This window comes from Alosa sapidissima, chromosome 19, assembly GCF_018492685.1.
Source record: "Alosa sapidissima isolate fAloSap1 chromosome 19, fAloSap1.pri, whole genome shotgun sequence".
NCBI classification, from domain to species: Eukaryota; Metazoa; Chordata; class Actinopteri; order Clupeiformes; family Clupeidae; genus Alosa; species Alosa sapidissima.
In genome coordinates this window covers 19,380,414-19,398,966 of record NC_055975.1, presented here as the reverse complement: position 1 = coordinate 19,398,966, position 18,553 = coordinate 19,380,414, and the positions used below count along the sequence as shown (strand labels likewise).

The following is an 18,553-nucleotide window of genomic DNA, read 5'->3' as shown; positions in this document are numbered from 1 at the left end:
ACTGCCATTACATGTTAAGCTGTGTAAGTTTTATGAAATGAATGCTGTGCGTGTGCCAATGAGAAAATAGGAGTTGCTACAGTCATTATTTTGCTGAGTGAACTGTGTGGTTGTTTCTCAACGGTCTTTGTTTAGTTTAATGGCCTAGGACTAAACTTAGTGCTACAGTGATATGGAAAGGAGACGAAATCACCAGAGTGGGGTGTTTTGGTTGTGCAGTATTTGAAAAGTGGGATAGGGTTTCCACCTATGTTTTTTTGTTGACTTGGTCAACTGTGAATTTAACGAAAGATCGTTAAAGGTGTGAGCAGGGCTCCGAACCGGTTCAAGGAACGAAAACGAAAACCGAAAACGAACGGAATTTTACGGAATTTTACGAGGAGCGGAAACGGAAACGAAAACAAACTGTTCCGGAACAGAAACGTTATTCTGAAATCCACAAAACCGGTTAATAACGTTTTTTTTTCGTTCTCTATATAACAGCCTAATAATTTGATTTCTGCAGTTTGAAAAAAAAAAAAAACGAATAAATGGACCTTTGGTCCAAATGTGTATATTTTGTCTTGCTGTTGTAATGTAACCTATCCGTCTGCCACTTCGGATCTTAGGCCAGCTCGTAGCGTAGGCTACTGAAACTGATTTGGTAATTGTTTGTAGCCTATGCGTAATAGCCTATTTTGCCTGTCCACGTCGTTTTAAAGTCGAGATTTGAAATGTTTGCGCAATTATAGCCTATTCTATGTAGAAGAGTTAAACGGGAAATTTGAGATAGGCCTTGTCAGCAACAGACAGGTTCGTTTATAAACAGGGTTGGAATTATAGCGCAAGCCTTTGAAGATCTCCATATGGATAAAACTTAGGCTACAACCAGGTAAGGAGTTTAGCACGTATCCAGAAATATTTTTGATAAGAAATGATTTATAGGCATAGGTTAGGCCTACAGTAAGTCTGTAGGCTATGGGATGGATAGCCCAGCAGAATGTTTTTGGATGCCGCCTGTGATTTATTATTTTTGGGCATAGCTACGGTATAGGCTAAATCAAGGGGAAATAATGAGTAGCCTACGTCTATTCTCAGGTAAAGTCCACAAAAATAGACTTGATAGGCCCGCCAAACACTGCCGGAACTTTAAGAACGAACGATATTTTGCGTTCCGAACCGGTTCAGGACCGATATGTTGGTGGCGGAACGCATGCAAGAACGAAAACGTTAAACATAGGCCTACCTGAACCGTTCGGAACGGAACGTTTGAAAAATAATTTCGTTTTCAAGCCCTGGGTGTGAGTGAGACATTAATTTGTATCATTGTCCAGCCGTTTTGAGAGAAAAGAAACAGTCTGAGTTAAGTGGAACTGACACTGGTGAAATTTATTGTTGTGGCATCATGCTGTGAGTAAAATAACTTACCAAGTGTCAGGTTACGGAGCGAGAGAGATAGAGAGAGAGTGTTTCCTTTTCCCTGGCAGGAGCGTGTGTGTGGAAAAAAGTTGAGTGTGGAAGTGTGGAAAAAAATTAAAATGAAATAAGAGATAGACAACTTGTGAACAATTGAGAGGCAAACAAATTACTAACCAAATTTTCAAAGTGCAAAGTTGTCACTATATCACTACCACATCACGGGAAAATATAAAAAAATATATTTAAAAGGATCACGTCACTGCACGAAACACATAGTACAATTTAATATTTAATATTAGCACAATCCAGATATGGTTCTTGGTAGGAAAACTAAGTTACAGGCCTTAGCTGAGATACAAGACTATGTGTCAGATTGGATGGCAGTGAAATTACAATTGGGCAAATTTTTAAAAAAAAAATTGGAATTAGAGATCCGAGACAGGATTTGCAGACATGAGACTGAGAGACGTGATTTGGAGGAACAACTGATGGAAGCGGATGTGTTGCCAGAACAGAGTGGAATGAGGCGAAGAGGAGTAGTCTCGGGGGCGGGGGTCACAACCATGGTCGCAACAGGCAACCAAGCACCCGCCTCAATCCGACTCTGCCTGACTTGGACTCAACAGCGCCATATGCCATGGTGGAGACATCTAGAAGTGCAGTGGACATTGATAAAGACAGCTTCATTGGACAGAATGCTGCTGTTATGGGGACCCCACATGGGAAACAGCACCCCACCTGACGAACAGCCAGCAGGTGACACAAAACAAATCATTCTGGCCCCATCAACAGCCACTGCTTTCTACAATCCGCAAAGACAAGGAAGAACGTCTGCAACCAACCATCATCAAACTGCTCCACTCCAGTATGGCTATCCACAGCCACTAGCCATAGCTTCAGTACCTCCTCCTCCCCCATTGTTGTTACCAATGCCACTGGCTACAAGCCCTTACCCACCTCACCCACCTGTCAACTCTTTCCCTACCCCACCACCACCACCACCCCCACCCCCACCTGTCAACTCTTTACCTCACCCACCCCCACCCCCACCTCCCTCACCCCCACCTGCACCAGTGAATGATGGGGCATCTACATCCAATGCTGCCCAGGGAGCGACTGCTCCGGTAACAAGGCCAAAGACAAAGAAAACCAGGCCAGCGATGGAGGACTGGGATGTCTGGGATGAGTCAGCTGACGAGGCACTCATATGCCCTGTGCGCACAGTAGCCACCACCGACGGCGTGTCTGTGCTTTACCAACCAGAAGGAACTGACAACACCCTCTATGCTATAGCCTTGCTTGAAGAACACATCGAAATTGAATTCTTGATTGATACTGGTGCTGAACTTAAAGTCTTTTCAGCCGACCTATTGAAGAAACAAAAAATACCTCTGTCAGGTATTTGTCCTGGTTGTCCTGTGCACGTTCTCCAGGTGGATTGAGGCATTCCCTGCACGATCTGGAATTGCACTACACACTGCCAAAGTCCTCGTGAAAGACATCATTCCCCGATGTGGATTGCCATAACATAGTCGGCAGTGAAGGTCCAGGGTGAGAGAAAAGTGGATACATGTGAGCCATGGCAAACTAATAGAACCGCCTGAAACATGACGGCTTGGGTAGGGTACGAATTCTATCTGAGTTTCCGCCGATCTTCTTTTAGGGGTGAGGTGTGAACTAGAGGGGGGAAGATTCACGGGAGACTTTCATTTTGACAGGGAATTTATGACGTCAGGAGAAATGAAAGGTTAGGGATCCGAGAGTAGAATCTTTCTTTGAGAACCCGAACATGCTCAGAGTGTTGTGGTAGTGGACTCTTCTTGACACAAACTCATGTTATGAAAAATTATAGACTTAGATAAGTCTTATAATTGATTTTGATGATTAAATATGTGTAATTACTGATATATGAAATGTTTAATCTGAGGATACAATTACAATTGCCGATTTTTGAGAATGATTACAGTTAAGCTAGATCAAGAGGGGGGAGTAATCCTGTAGTCCTGGTTCTAGAGGTGGGTTCATGGGGACACCCGTAAGGGAGCTGAACACGCAGCAACGGGTTAACCGGGGACTCACTGGGGGACCAGGATTGGGAGGATGCTACACCCCTATAATAGATTATTATATTTATACTGTTGTTTTCATGACTATCCTTCAACTGATACTGCTCTTTCTTTTCACTCCACATGTACCTATGAGGTTGCCGGGAGCCACAGACAACATCTGGGACAGAGACTTTGCCTTTGAACTGAACTGTTGCTGGCCGGTTTCCTGAACTTCCAAAAGACTTTGTTTTCCTTTTCTTTTAACCCTTTAGGCGCCAGAGGTTTTTTTCCGAAACGATCAATTTTGACATCTTCATTTCAAAAGGCTATATCTTAAAAGTGATAAGAGATAGAGACTTTCTGTAAATTAGAGAAATATTAAGGATGACCCAAAGTTTATGTAGAAATTAAATGTTTATATCTAATTTGCATATTATGACATCATATGGTGGCGGCCATCTTGGATTATAGAATTTTCATGAAAAGTCGCATGTTTGAATGATAAAATGCACCACTTCTTCCCCCCCAAAATGTCCCTCACCTTCTGTATGCTATATTGCACAATACTGAATGCTCAGGTAAATAGTAAGTAGTGAACAAACTGTAAATCATTACTAATAAATGGCAGAAACAAACCAAATGCATGTAGCGGTAGACTGGCCTTTTGCTGTAGAGATTTTCCATTTACTACATACAGTAGGCACTCTGATTCCATGTATGGGGCACATATATATTATTCAGATGACACACAAACACAAGTAGACAAGACCTGTTTAGTTCAAAAGCTCATTTGCCACGGCAAGGCACAGATCAGGAGTGAGATGATGAGACAAGACAAGAGACAATGTTTTTTTCTTTTTGTTGTTTTTTTCTTAGCTGACAAAGACACACACATCACAAGGACATGAACACACAAAAAGGAACACATAGTGTATGTCCTAAATGATCAGGGAAATAGATAGCAAATCAACAGTGTAAATCATTACTAATAAATGGCTGACATTTTTTTTTTTTTATGTAGCAGGCCTTTTGCTGTAGAGATAATGACTCCCTATCCATACAGGGCCGGCATTCCCATCATCTTGTGATAGACTATGCATGACCTAATGTGTGTGTGTGGGAGAGGGAGAGAGTGTCACCACCTCCACCATGCGAGCAGCAGCCTCGCGCACGCCGAGTGGAGAGAATTTGCGCAGCTCGGACTAGGCCTACTGTCATTCTCATTGCGACTCCCCACACTGCCACTACGTTCCCCCCTAACTGTCCTATGAGCACTTCGACCTCGTCTAACATACCCAGTGGCATTAGACAAAGGCTCCACCACGTTACCGTCGCTGCGATTGTGGAGAGGCACACGTTCAGAAGACAGAAGCTAGCGCTATGGATATTAGGCTACCTCCAGCATCGTTCGCCACACCACTAACACCCTGCGAACTTCCCGATGAACACTCCGAACCCGTGAAACATTATTCCCACCAGTGACATTGGGCAAACGATTCAACGTTTGTGCTTGGTGTAAGCTAAACTATGGAGTAAACTCTCACTTTGTCCAGCTGCATCATTGCAAGGCAGGGACGCATCTGAAGCCTCACTAAACGAATCACCGTCATTTTCTGAAGGCAGATATTCCCCTTCAGAATCAGGGTCCGCGAATAGAAGACCCAACACTTCATTTCAGGTAAACTTTTTTGATGCCATTAGACGATAATCTAATGCAAATACTCGCTGACGTTAACAATGTCGCTCTGATAAAGTAGCTCACACGCACACTAGCTCCGGTATTGCACGCACTGATTCACTGCAGCTGTAGCGCGAAAGTTTTGTTTAAACCATGACTTTTTTTCGACTCAGGGATGACGTATGACATGTCAGCCATCTAGTGGAGTGGAGGTCGAACAAAATATGACACCCTATTTGACTAAATCGGCCGTTTTATTCAGTACCGCATCTTGTCGACTAAAGTCGACTGTGGCGCCTAGAGGGTTAACTCTTAGAATGTGAGATAATCATCAGCAACATAATCAGTTTTTAAGTTTTCTTTCAAGGTGCCTGCACTTCTTTTCTTTTCCTTAAAGTGCCTGAGAGGTAATGCTTGGTTTGTTATCTGTTCTTTAGACCACATCAGACTCCTGTTTATTTGTTTTGTATGATCTATAAAAATCTGTGTTTTTGATTGATCAAGAGGGGGGACTGTAGAATTCTGGGGTATTCTTACTGTATTCTGATGTGTTCATATGTTACATCTGTGTGTAGTATACAACAGGGAGAAGTCCATATTATTGTACACACATAACATGAGTTTGTGTCAAGAAGAGTCCACTACCACAACACTCTGAGCATGTTCGGGTTCTCAAAGAAAGATTCTACTCTCGGATCCCTAACCTTTCATTGTACGTGTGCACAATCCCTCGCTCCCTGCAGGTGAACTATGACACGTAGATTCAATTGTTTTTGACTGATGTCTTGTACCTATGGTCTCTCGATGTAGAGTAACTATATACATAAATATGTATGGTCAAAACCTATTGTTGTGTCTCGTAGGCCTACTCTTACTCAGAGATGAAAAGAAGAGATAGGATGCGAACTCAGGCCGAGACGTAGTGTACTGACGCGCTGCCGTTAAGCCACGAGACAATTGATTACGTTTGTGAGACCCAGACATTCGTCGAGGCTATATATTTTTCCCAACATAGATTTTTAACACAAATAATGGCACATATTAGCCGGCTTCAGTAAAATGTTTTATATACTTACAAAAGGTTTAGGTTTTTGCAGATGACAATGCCAGCATTAATCACTCGGTTTAAATTAGAAAAATGTCAACATAGGCTGTGCAGAGAATTTCTAGGGGGTGGGGTATTAAACGTTGCCACTGTTTCCACCAATGATATCTATCGCTGCATCATCAACAACGTTGTTGGAACTACAGTGTTCGAACGTCGGAGGTAGCGATTTGCGAAACAGGTACAATGCTTTCTGGAAACAGGTGTAACAGTGTTGTTGTTTGGTCGCAAGTTGCGTCGTACCATGGTGGTTGAGCAATGTCGTTGCTAACTTTTCTAGAAACAACCCCCTGGAGGGACGAATGAAACATTACGCACATTTCTGACCGGTTTTGTTCAGAGTTGAAAATGCAACTGTATTTGATTGACAGATGTAGACTGCAAGTGACAGTTGCTTGTTTCTGTGTGGTACGATCTCAATGAAAATTACATTTAATTAAACAATTTTTAATCGTATGCTATGGTAGACTAGTGGCATCTCATTTCCATGGGAGAGGATGTCTTGCCACTCTGTTTCAAGGGACAAGGGGTAGGGAAAGGGGTAAGAATGAAAAGTGCATTATTCTTATTGCTGGACAAATTTGGGATAATATATTTTCCACTGGTGATTATCGGAGAATAAGTCCTAACAGGGCGAACAGGAACCCGACACCAAAGTGGAGGGGTCTTGCTTGGTCCTGAAGGGACTTCATTTTCCAATAATGACCGGCAAACAATACATTATCCTGCCTTTTACACGGCTACTAGCAAAAATGAGTCAAGAAACTGCACACTATGGGTCTTTCAAAATTGTTGTATTAACGTTTTGTGGCTTCCACTAAGGAGACAAATATTTTGCCACACAAATAGAACTTGACAGTTTCAGGTGTTGCGCCCCCCAGTCAGATAGATAGATAGATAGATAGATAGATACTTTATTGATCACCAAGGGGAAATTCAATGATAAGGGATATACACTTCAGGCAAAGCTTGCTGGTGGGTTTTCCCGAAGCTTTGGGCTGTATAGGCTTGAATTTCCCCTTGGGTATCAATAAAGTATCTATCTATCTAAAGGGAGGGTGTTTTGTGAGAACACGTCTTGACGCCAGTCGGTAAACAAAGTCACGATACAGCTTCACGTTCAGTTGGTCCAGCAGTTTGGTAGTCTATCAATTCTTGTTGTTAGCAGGGAGATAGCAACATAAAGCCAAATGATCTCACATGGTCATGTAATGTAATGTTTCAGATTAATCATTTCTTTCGCCTGACACATGTACATGTATGTGTATGTAACACAACCCACATCATACATCAGTGTGGTCGATCAAGTTCATTGATGTAATCCCACCATCTGCTGGTCTGGCATGATATTACATCTTAAGTGGAATGCACTGTACACACCAGCATGATTTCACAAAGCCAAGTCTTGGACCCATATTTTCACAGCTATTTTCAAATAACCATGGTGAATAATTCTAAATTCTATGTGTCCTCAGTTCAATTACTTGAATATTGAACATTCAATTTAATGAATATCTGTCTTTTCAAGTTTCAAGTGAAAAGTAACTGACTTCATTAGGCATTGCCAAACGGGTGATGATACAACACAATTATGATATTTGGGCCACGGTATATTATAATTTCTGATATAGTTAGCATTACAATTTAATTCTGCCATACATTGTGATTTATATTTTACATCTGGTACGATACGGGAATCTCCAAAGATCTTCCAACAACCTTGGTATATTTGTTCTCAACTAAAACCTTTCCAATTTCTACTGCGAGGAAAGAGAAGAATGAGGTTTCAAATCATCTTATAGACTTCAAAATGTCCACAGAGCACTGCTATTAGAGCTGAGGTATGGGTATATATCAAAATAAAAGAAATAGATATTGTGATAGTTGGTGTTCCCGCACACATTTTACAGCGCTGTCTAAAAAAAAAAAAAATTTAATAATGGAGTGGCGTGAATGCGGGACTATTGACTGGACGGACCAACTTCTGACTTGAATTGAACGTAGCCCCATGCAGACACACACATACGCGCGCAGGACCACTTTGCGGGTGTCTCTCTTTCTCTCAGCAGGATTTGTCACTGCTGAAGTCAAATTATGCTATAGGTGCTTCTACTGTACATCAACTGCCAACTGGCAGGAAAGGAAAACAAAAGTCAGGAACTGTCAGGAACTTAGAGTGGCCATGAGACGCCAGGGAACATGAATGTGTTCTCCATTTGAGGAACGTTCGATTGCGGACGTGAACAGACAGCTACAGACATATAGGCCTACTTTCACTTTCTAGACTACGCATTCATTACATGAAAGCTGCTTTATAGCAAAACAGCGATCGAATGTTACCAAATTTATCATGACATGTGTGGTCACAAACACTCCTATTAGAAAATCAAAACTAGTTAGTGAGGACTATATAAGTGTTGTTGTCATTGATGCCTGTAATAAGGAATATGCTTAACATCAAGGACTTTGTTCTTAATCGATTTTGGTTTGTAAAATGCATGCCCCCCCCCCCCCCCCCCCAACGGTATTAATCCCCCCTAAACTGTATTAATCCCCCCTATGTGAAGCACTGAAGGGGGGAATTCCTCCACATTTTGAAAAATGTTTTTAAGCCCTGACATATTGCGATACTACATGGTAAAGATTTTGTCTCACACCTGTAGACTTCATAGTATGGGCTAAGCTGTTTTGAATGGTGAAACATTATGCACTATCACTCTTTGGATCTGCACGATTCACACACAAGTTACCCAAACTCACATGAAAAAAGTGGGAGGCGCCGAAGAGCAAAGTGATAATAAACCGCATTGGTAGTCAGCAAGCAATGAATTTACCTTTGTTATATATAGCCTAAATTTACACATTCTTCCAACTGCACTTTTTTTCATTTTACATTTCAGGTACACTATGCAAGTTCAGGTATTTTTGGCGACTGTAGAGCTCCCTCTAGAGTTGCATTTATATTTTACTCTGGCTTTGTAAATAGCTAACTTTTTGGGACTTGTCCCCCCTGTACACCATATAAATGCTTTTGTTGTAGAGGTGAAGGAGTAATATCAGGCAATATCTCCAAAGAGCTATATATCTACTGACAAGGTAATGTTTTACGATTCTCGCAAGATTTGTCAGGCCACCGTTCTTAGAAGTTGCATGGCTGGTATTCTCGGTAGCGACTCGCTACAACCAGTGCCGGTTCAGACCTCCATGGGGCCCTAAGCAAAATCCTGCTAAGGGGCCCTCCAACCTGAACTCTGAGGGCCAAATTGTAACCATTTTTTTAACAGTCGCATCTGACAGTGCTCCCAATACAATCATCCCACCCCATTTTGGATGTCTACGGAATCACATTCACAGCTATAAATGCCCAGTTTTAGGGTCTGGGCTGCTTCCTTTTGATGCTTGCTGTACATATTCCATTACAAAAAATAACCATTTACTTCTTTTAAAAATGTATGAGAAGAGTGAAATCACTGATTAGTTTAGACAGGTCCTGTGTTTCTGCTGAAAAACTGAAAAACTTTATAGTTTCATCCCGAGCTGCACGTTATTATGAACGCATTTAAAGATGCGTAAATGTAGCCAGTCGCCTGCATTTAAAAAACGGAATATGCTACTGTATGTTGACATCAACATAACACAAGTTTACCAGACTGTTGTTCCCACTGTTCATTCTCGTGAAGTTTCTTCTTCCGTTTCTCATGCCCTGAATGGTAATTCGGTTTCCTGTTCATCTTCTTAATGTTGCCTATGAGACACTGTCGGTATAACTGTATACCTGTCTGTCACTAGCTTGACTGAAGGGGAGACGGGGGAGGGGGCCTTCATTTACTTGCAGGGCCCTACGCAACTTGCGTAGTGTGCATATAGGGAGAACCGGCCCTGGCTATGTCTATGCTGTATCGCTATGCTAGGTGAATGATTTGCCTATTAAAAATTTGCTTACCTTCGGAATGGTTATAATAAGGTAGAAAATAGTATTCCTTTAATGTTTGCAGACGTTTCTAGTTCCATTAACCACAACCACTTTCAATTTCACAACTGACGTGATCCCCTCCCGTCACTGATTGGCCTGCGATCCTGGTGGCTAAGGGAAATGTAAACGTATTGAGAAGAGCCAGGCTAGTATCTCAGTGAAATAAAAATTAGCAGAAATACTAGGCGGGTGGGGTCAGGCGAATGTATTGTTCCTATATAATCATACGTTGCATCATCATCTTAAGCAGTCTCATTGTGAAATAGCATACAAAATTGACTGATATAAAACATGTGCATACCATAAGTTATATGGTGTCCTGGTCCTCAGTGGAAGTGTAGACAACAGCTTGATCTTTCTCAGGACCGGAAAGTTGCAGAGAAGCTGTAATGACAATTGTACATTTATGTGTAAATGTTCAAAAATTACAGGATCCAGGGCTTAAAATTCAGGTCAAATCAGAAAATCGGCATAATTTATGCATTTCTTGACCCAAATAGTCTCAGAAACAATGTATTATGCAGCACTATGGGCAAAACCATTAAAAAGTTAATTTTCAGCTTGGCTGTCGGCAGCCATATTATATAGGGCTCTCAATAAATTTCCCCACATTTTTGTGAGGGGCACCCCGACTATTTTTTTTCTTTTACCTTTATAGGTGACAGTCACAGAACTGCTATACATGACCCAACTATGTTGCAAATGGTGTGACACACCCAATCTAAGCTAGTTCAGAATGAATTAAAAAGGTAGAGCTAGTTCTGAATACCAGCATTGCCAAGCCTTTTCTTTTTTAAAGTCTCTGCAGCTAATGTAGGCCTACTTAAATTTTATTTATCTGCAACATTTTGTTGTATAATTACAGTTTTGCACAATAAATGTTCTCAAAACTACATACTGCGCTTCTTTCTTTCTTTTTTAAAAAATACATTTAGCAGTTTGGCTTTCCTTAGGGTCTATGTAACAAGTTCTGAAATGGTTATACTATCATTTTTATATCACAATATATATCATTATCGCAAGAAGCTGTATATCGGACAGGGTTTCCCGCAGCACTTTGCAGTCAAGGCGGCCGCCTTGGCAAAACAAGCCTGCCGCCTTAACTATGTCTGCCGCCTTAAAAAAAAAACTTTGTCCTGTTTTCTCCCTTTCATTCCAAATCGTGACCAACGCCAATCTCCCTTCTCCGCAGAAGGCATTAAAAAATAAGAAGAAACGTGTCATGAATCGAAAAATAATCAGATTTTATAATCTTTACATATGTAATATGCCTCCGAATCAGAGCTAGTGAGCGGACCGGACCGAGGTGAAGTTTGATATTTGATATTCGGATATTCGACAGATATTCAATTTTGTTTTAATGCAGCCGGTTTCACCCCGTGTTTGCAGACAATGTACAAACAGATGACCTGTCTACTTGCTCCCAGCCGACCTACTTAGGGACCGTCTATAAAGTACCTTCTGAATTACCTTCATAGTCTTTTTTGTCAATAGCTTTGACATCATGTGACCTAGTGACTCCAAACCAATGCAGAATAGTTATCCTATATGGGACTCATCAGACACACTTATTTTTATAGTCACTGTATGCACACTGTATTTTATATGAATATTTTAAAGAAAATCCATTATTTCATAGAAAGAAATAGACACCTTTTTTCAATACCTCCCAAGCCATATGACCTAGTGACTCCAAACCAATGCAGAATAGTTATCCTACAGTATATGGGACTCATCAGACACACCTCTTTTTATAGCGACTGTATGCATGCTGTATTTTATATGAATATTTTAAAGAAAATACATTATTTCATAGAAAGAAATAGACACCTTTTTTCAATACCTCCCAAGCCATATGACCTAGTGACTCCAAACCAATGCAGAATAGTTATCCTACAGTATATGGGACTCATCAGACACACCTCTTTTTATAGCGACTGTATGCATGCTGTATTTTATATGAATATTTTAAAGAAAATACATTATTTCCCACACGGAATTGTCTCCTTTTTTTCAATACCTCCCAACTCATGTGACCTAGGGACTTCAAACCAATCCAGAATAGTTATTTTATATGCAACTCATCAGACACATCATTACATACATTGTTTCCTATAAGGAATGGTCTCCTTTTGCAATACCCCCCCCCCCCCCCCCCCCCAAGGGAAGTGACGTAGGGACACCAAACCAATGCAGAATATCCTGTATGGGACTAATCAGACACACCTCAAATTAATATAATTTTTGCACATACTATTTTATAGTACCCATTTGTTTCCTATGGAAACATTCTATAAATATTCAGTTTTTCTTTCTCAATACCTTCCATATAATAGTAGATGCCAAATAATTTTTCATATTGAGGTGTGTCTGATAAGTACCCCATAGCAGAACCCTCATATGGCAGCTATTGCAGAACAATAGCAGAACAGTTCTATGTTGATCTGTGATGTCTAGGACCCAGTATATTGAAGGTATTGAGCACAAAGCAGCTTCCATAGGAAACAAATTGATTTTCTTTAAGAAATTAATATAAAATAGTATGTGCAAAAATCACATTAATTTGAGGTGTCTGATTAGTCCCATATAGGATAACTATTCTGCATTGGTTTGGAATAATAGGATAATTATTCTATATTGGTTTGGACTCCCTAGGTCACACGGCTTATTGAAAAAAGGAGACCATTCATGATGGCAAACAATGTATTTTCTTTAAAATATTCATATAAAATACAGTGTGCATACAGTGACTATAGGAAGAGGTGTGCCTTATTAGTCCCACATAGGATAACTATTCTGCATTGGTTTGGAGTCCCTAGGTCACATGGCTTGGGAGGTATTGAAAAAAAGGAGACCGTTTCTTATAGGAAATAATGTATTTTCTTTAAAATATTAGTATAAAATACAGTGTGCATACAGTGACTACAAAAAGAGGTGTGTCTGATGAGTCCCATATAGGATAACTATTTTGCATTGATTTGGAATCACTAGGTCACATGGCTTGGGAGGTCTTGAAAAAAAGGAGTCTGTTTCTTATATGAAATAATGTATTTTCTTTAAAAAAAATCATATAAAATACAGCGTGCATACAGTGGCTATAAAAAGAGGTGTGTCTGATGAGTCCCATATAGGATAACTATTCTGCATTTGTTTGGAGTCACTAGGTCACATGATGTCAAAGCTATTGACAAAAAAGACTATGAAAGTAATTCAGAAGGTACTTTATAGACGGTCCCTAAATAGGTCGGCTGGGAGCAAGTAGACAGGTCATCTGTTTGTACATTGTCTGCAAACACGTGGTGAAACCGGCCGCATAAAAAAAAAAATGAATATCTGTCCAATATCCGAATATCAAATATCAAACTAACTTCACCTCGGTAGTGAGCGGAGCTGAGCGGTGCAAATATCTCGCTCCTCGTTCTCAAGAACCAGTCAAATCGCGAACAGCCACAGCTCCGTTTAATTGTCAGGTGTGATGAAATGCGTTCATATTCCACTTTTTATGTCATAAACTTTGCAGGTTTAGTGGTAGGGTTGTCGAATGATCAAGTTGTTGCTTCAATTTGTGTTTTAATTTAAGCGACGCACCGATGCTGGGTTCATCCGTTTGGTGCAAGTTTAAAATATTTAGCCGACTGCGTGATTTGTCATTTTCGTTCTTTTGGCAATTAATCCCGACTGATCCCTTTAGTTAACGTTGCCAAGCTTGTTTGTTGTTGCACTATAAGTGTTGCAGTCTTTTAAAATAAATGTTCTGAGTGAAATATATTGCCGTTGCTCTTAGTTCTTTGGGACCGGGGAGCTAAATTGACCTGATGCGAATTTGACCGGAGAAGAGTCTAATCGGACGCGCAAGACTGACAATAGACGGGCCTAGGCCCGTCCAGGCCCATCCGTGCCTACGCGTATGCTTTCTAAATTATTTAGCTAACTCCGCCCCCATCAACGAACTTAGGCTATATGGCCATAGGCGTGCATAAATAGACACTAGGTGGTGCTAAAGCATAAGGAAGTTTGCCCTTTATCAACGAAAATGCCCTTTTGAAACTTGTTTTTTTTTTATTTATTTTTTTTTTATTAATATTATTAAGATTTTACTGAGGTCGGTTTTGAAATGATCTTTTGAAAACCTGAGCCATTAAAAACGACTGAAACAATGCCCCGAAATGAGCCACCTCCTTGCGCACACCCGATCAGCCTATCTCTCTTTCTTCCTTTGTCACATGAACTCGCGCGGTCGCGCGAAGGGCACGCCAGATGCGCAGCACCATAGCAGTTCAGTAAGCGTCTTCAGAGAGCAGGCATGATCGCTGACAGGCTGCTTCTCCCGTGCCCCATCAGCCAGGTAACATACAGATCAAGCAAAATCTTACAGTTTGCCCTCTAAGCCCAACATGTAATAATTTTGTTGTAAAATGTCTCATTCAGCACCAAACAAGCATTTTTGCCGACTCGTCACCTGATAAACTAGTTAGATAAAGCTAGATAAAGTTTTACGCTGTAGCCCAAATCAATGACAGATAACGTGACGACCACATACAAATAATTCTGGTAGATTTTGCAAATTTATGTGTTAAGAAGAACGTTTTCTGTTGTATATGTTTTGTTAGGCAACATGTATTAACACATTCATTTGTGACAGAAGAAACGGGAAGTTCCCCATTACCTGTGAAAAATGCCCATCTGCATTCATGTAATGACAACAGTCAGTAGCCCGCTATAACTCCTTCTCGTACTGTTTGGTCTCTTTATTGTCAAGTAAAATCGTACAGTTTGCCCTCTAAGCCCAACGTGTAATCATTTTGTTGTGCAGTAAAATGTCTTATACAGCATCAAACAACTAAGCATTTTTAGCCGACTGGTCACCTGATAAAGTTTTACGCTGTAGCCCAAGTCAATGACAGATAACGTGAGGACGACCACATAGGCTAATTTCGGTAGAGTTTGCAATTGCAAATCTATGTGTTAAGACGAACGTTTTCTGTTGTATAGGTTTTGTTAGGCAACAAACATTAACACATTTTGGTCTCTTTATTGTCTTAATTGTATATTGATTTACTAATTGCAGCACAAGTCAAATTTCATTCAACATGTGCGTGTAATTTCTTTTTATAATTAAGTGTTCCATGTGCGCTAAAAAGTGCCCCCCCCCCCCCTCCCTCCTGAGCACCTGCCCCCCAAAATGTCTGTGCACGCCACTGTATATGTAGCCTAGAAATCTAGACGCGCCCCTAGCGGCAGCAAATTACATTTGCTGCCAGGGCTAGTCTAGCAACTGTCCGTTGGCTTGTGAGCTCCAGAAATCGAAACTTAATCAGGGCATTGAAATCGTGTATAGAGTCGTTTGGTGGGCTTAACATAATGATTGATGGCAGAGTTGCAACGGTTTGGCTTGAATTCCCTGCGACTTGAAAACAAATATCCTATTGCGTCCTATTGCGTGCAGAGGGAATTTGAAAGACAACTGATTATCCCGCCCCTCGGACTGAGCTGCGAACGGTGAGTGCCCAGACCCTACATTTTAATGTGGGTCTGGCTCGCCAGGCTACTGTATATGGCCAATATCTTTGAAATTTAACGGTCTTGGTTTTATTAGAAAGACAGTTGCGCATGCCTCAGACTCGTGGTGTGAGCGGTATGGGAGCGGAACAGAGCGGCCACTCCGGCCTCTAAATTAAAAAGCGTTCTGCGCTCAAATTCCATCCATATTACACAAAACTATAAAATGATCTAAACTTCATTCACTCTCGGTGTACAGATCAGGACAGACTTGCGGAACAGGCTGCAGGTCAACAGTCTGACAGCCTGCATGAAGATAGGCATTAATGGTCCAGTAGTAAAACAGTGCAATTACCAAAAGGCCCTTGAAATGATCTTTTTAAAGCCAAGGAGGATGGCTTTTTAACAATGCTGTCAGCTCTGCCATAAGTAGTGACTGATCACATTTGCACATTTTGTTGTTTTGCACTTTCTTTTGCACTTGTTCTAGTAAAATTGTACAAATTACACAAATATTTTGAAATTTATAATGTAGTGTTTTATTAATATTAGTAATATTATTTATAATGTAGTGTTTAATAAATAATTGTTAAATATACAGAGTCTGTAGTGTATCGCACAAACAAGACCCCCCCCCCCCCCCCCCCGGGACCTACGACCTACTCCCTTGACTAACACATTTCCTGCGGGAAACCCTGTATCGCAATATGGATTTTAGGTCATATCGCCCATCCCTATCTGGAAGTATATTTACTGAAAACAATGTTGACATGTTTAATACTTATTTCCCCCACTGTATTTTGTGAATGATCTGAAGACACTGTTTGGTTTTGAGCACAGGAGAATGGGGTTCAGTGTTTTAGCAACTGTGAAAAACTGTAACATGAAACTCATGATCGATTTCTTTCAACATTCCAAATGTCTTTGCAAAAAAAGATTATAGATCAGTTTCCTGCAAGACTGCTTTCTTTTACATCGAAAAATTACATTAATGAAATAACAAAATAACTTTGAAAAACAATATAACTTACTTCGCAAAATCAGCAGCCGCTGTAGAATGAAGGTGCACATCTTCTTGAAAACTTCTTAAAAACGTGTAAAATGGCAGAAAGGACTCACCTCAGACTTCCTGTAAAAGCCTGCACACCAAAAACAGGAGGGGAAGGTAAACAAAGGAAATTCAAGTAAATTATCTCCACATTAATTCACATTGAGGGCCAAAGTATGCTACCCTAAAGATTTCAGATTTTCTTAAATTGACTGTTATGACATTGCTTAAGCCAGTGGATCTCAAGTGGTGTGCCGAAGCGCAATGGTGTGTCATGAGGCAAAGTGAGGTGTACCGTGTACATTTTTAGGAACCCAACGTGTTTCTTTACAGGCTTTTAAAATAGGAGTAGGCCTAAAGGGAAAAATTAAGCCTATGCAGGTATATTTTGGGTAGCCTAAATTTGATTAGTGTATAACTCATTTGCATATTCAAATTCATTTTCAAAGAAACTTGTAATACAAAAAAATTACTTTTCATGGATAATTTTATTGTATAATAAAGTTTTATTTTGATAGGAGTAAAGGGAAACAGCCCCATTGGCGTGTAGGCCTACTGTTGTCTGGCCTTACTGGCACACATCTTGGATTGATGAGAATTAAACATATTTCCTCAACTAGGATTTCTTAGGACTTTTAGTATGTTGTTCTGGACACCTCATAGAAATTATCAATGCTGAAAAAACATATTTTACAATTAGTTCTATTTTTGGCTCCAAAAGGAGTTCCTTTGCCTGGACTATGATAACCTAATTAAATGCTGTACTATTACTAATAATTAAATGTTGCACCTAGTGAATCAGCACGTTACTGTAAAGAAGTAGGGTTACTTATGCGTGTGTTAAAATGGTTGTTATTGGGCAAACAAGATATTCAGTGTGAATATGAAAGAGCAGCAGAATATAACCTAAGATGTTGTTACAACACAGTTAACGCTCCACGGGGGGGGGGCACGGTCGTGCAAGCCAAGCCCATTGCCCTGTTAGTATTCATGTGGAAAGGATTGGCTAAGCATTATTTTCTGGTGTTCGAACAGTTTCCTTTTTTTTTGTCTTTGTTCTTGCATTGCATCCCTACTTTCAAACTAGCCTAGTTAGTTTGCTTAATACAGAAGTGGTGTGTCGTGAGGTTTTCTCAGAGTAGCCATAGGCTATGTGTCCTGCCACAAAGTTTGGAACACAGGCCTAGGCTATTTCTGTTAAATTAAGTTTAAACGTTTTGGGTTTGCCTTTCTTGTGCATCTTCATGTCGAAGCCTCGATTCATTTCGTTAAAAATTCAAAACAAGAGCAACCAACAACCAAGCAACCAAGCTTGACATGTATCGAACCTAAATTGTCGGGATAAATTAATTTTAGTCTTACCTTTCTCTCAGATGGATGCTAACCTCCGTTTGATATGATGACAGGTGAGAATACAAAAAAGTAGGCTACGTCGCTCATTTATGATGGCCCCGTTTGTTACAAGCAGCCTTTGTGGGCGTTGAAGGATTGGTAGGCTACCAATTGGCCAAATTCAAAAAAAGCAACTTGCTTGCCTGAAAGCACGGGAAATGGAATGGAAACTGAAAGCAAACTAAATTAAGAGGGAACGTAAACTAGTATAGTCAGATTATTGCAATTTTGTTAAAATGGTAATCGATGTTTTGTTCTACAGCCAAACCCCTTTGTTGGGAGGAATTGCTGGTGCACTTAGAATGAGGCACAAAGCCTACACAAAAAAAAAAACATCTGGTTGGGGTCTTTACTAGATAGGCTACCAGACGAATGTCAGAGTGTGAGTGCATTTGAATTCTGATATGGGTCT

General features: G+C 40.4%; 1 protein-coding gene across 4 annotated transcripts in view; it reads right to left on the bottom strand.

Annotated features, from left to right (window-relative positions):
• LOC121692864 overlaps nucleotides 1-18,305 on the bottom strand; it is a 31,686-nt gene extending 13,381 nt beyond the window's left edge. For all 4 annotated transcript variants that reach the window (XM_042071834.1, XM_042071838.1, XM_042071836.1 and 1 more), the window contains exons 1-3: nucleotides 18,112-18,305; nucleotides 16,733-16,840; nucleotides 10,504-10,586 (exon numbers count right to left, since the gene is read on the bottom strand). The gene's annotated coding sequence lies outside the window, so the exon portion shown is untranslated. The remainder of the gene's footprint in view (nucleotides 1-10,503; nucleotides 10,587-16,732; nucleotides 16,841-18,111) is intronic.
• Nucleotides 18,306-18,553: the final 248 nt, after the last annotated feature.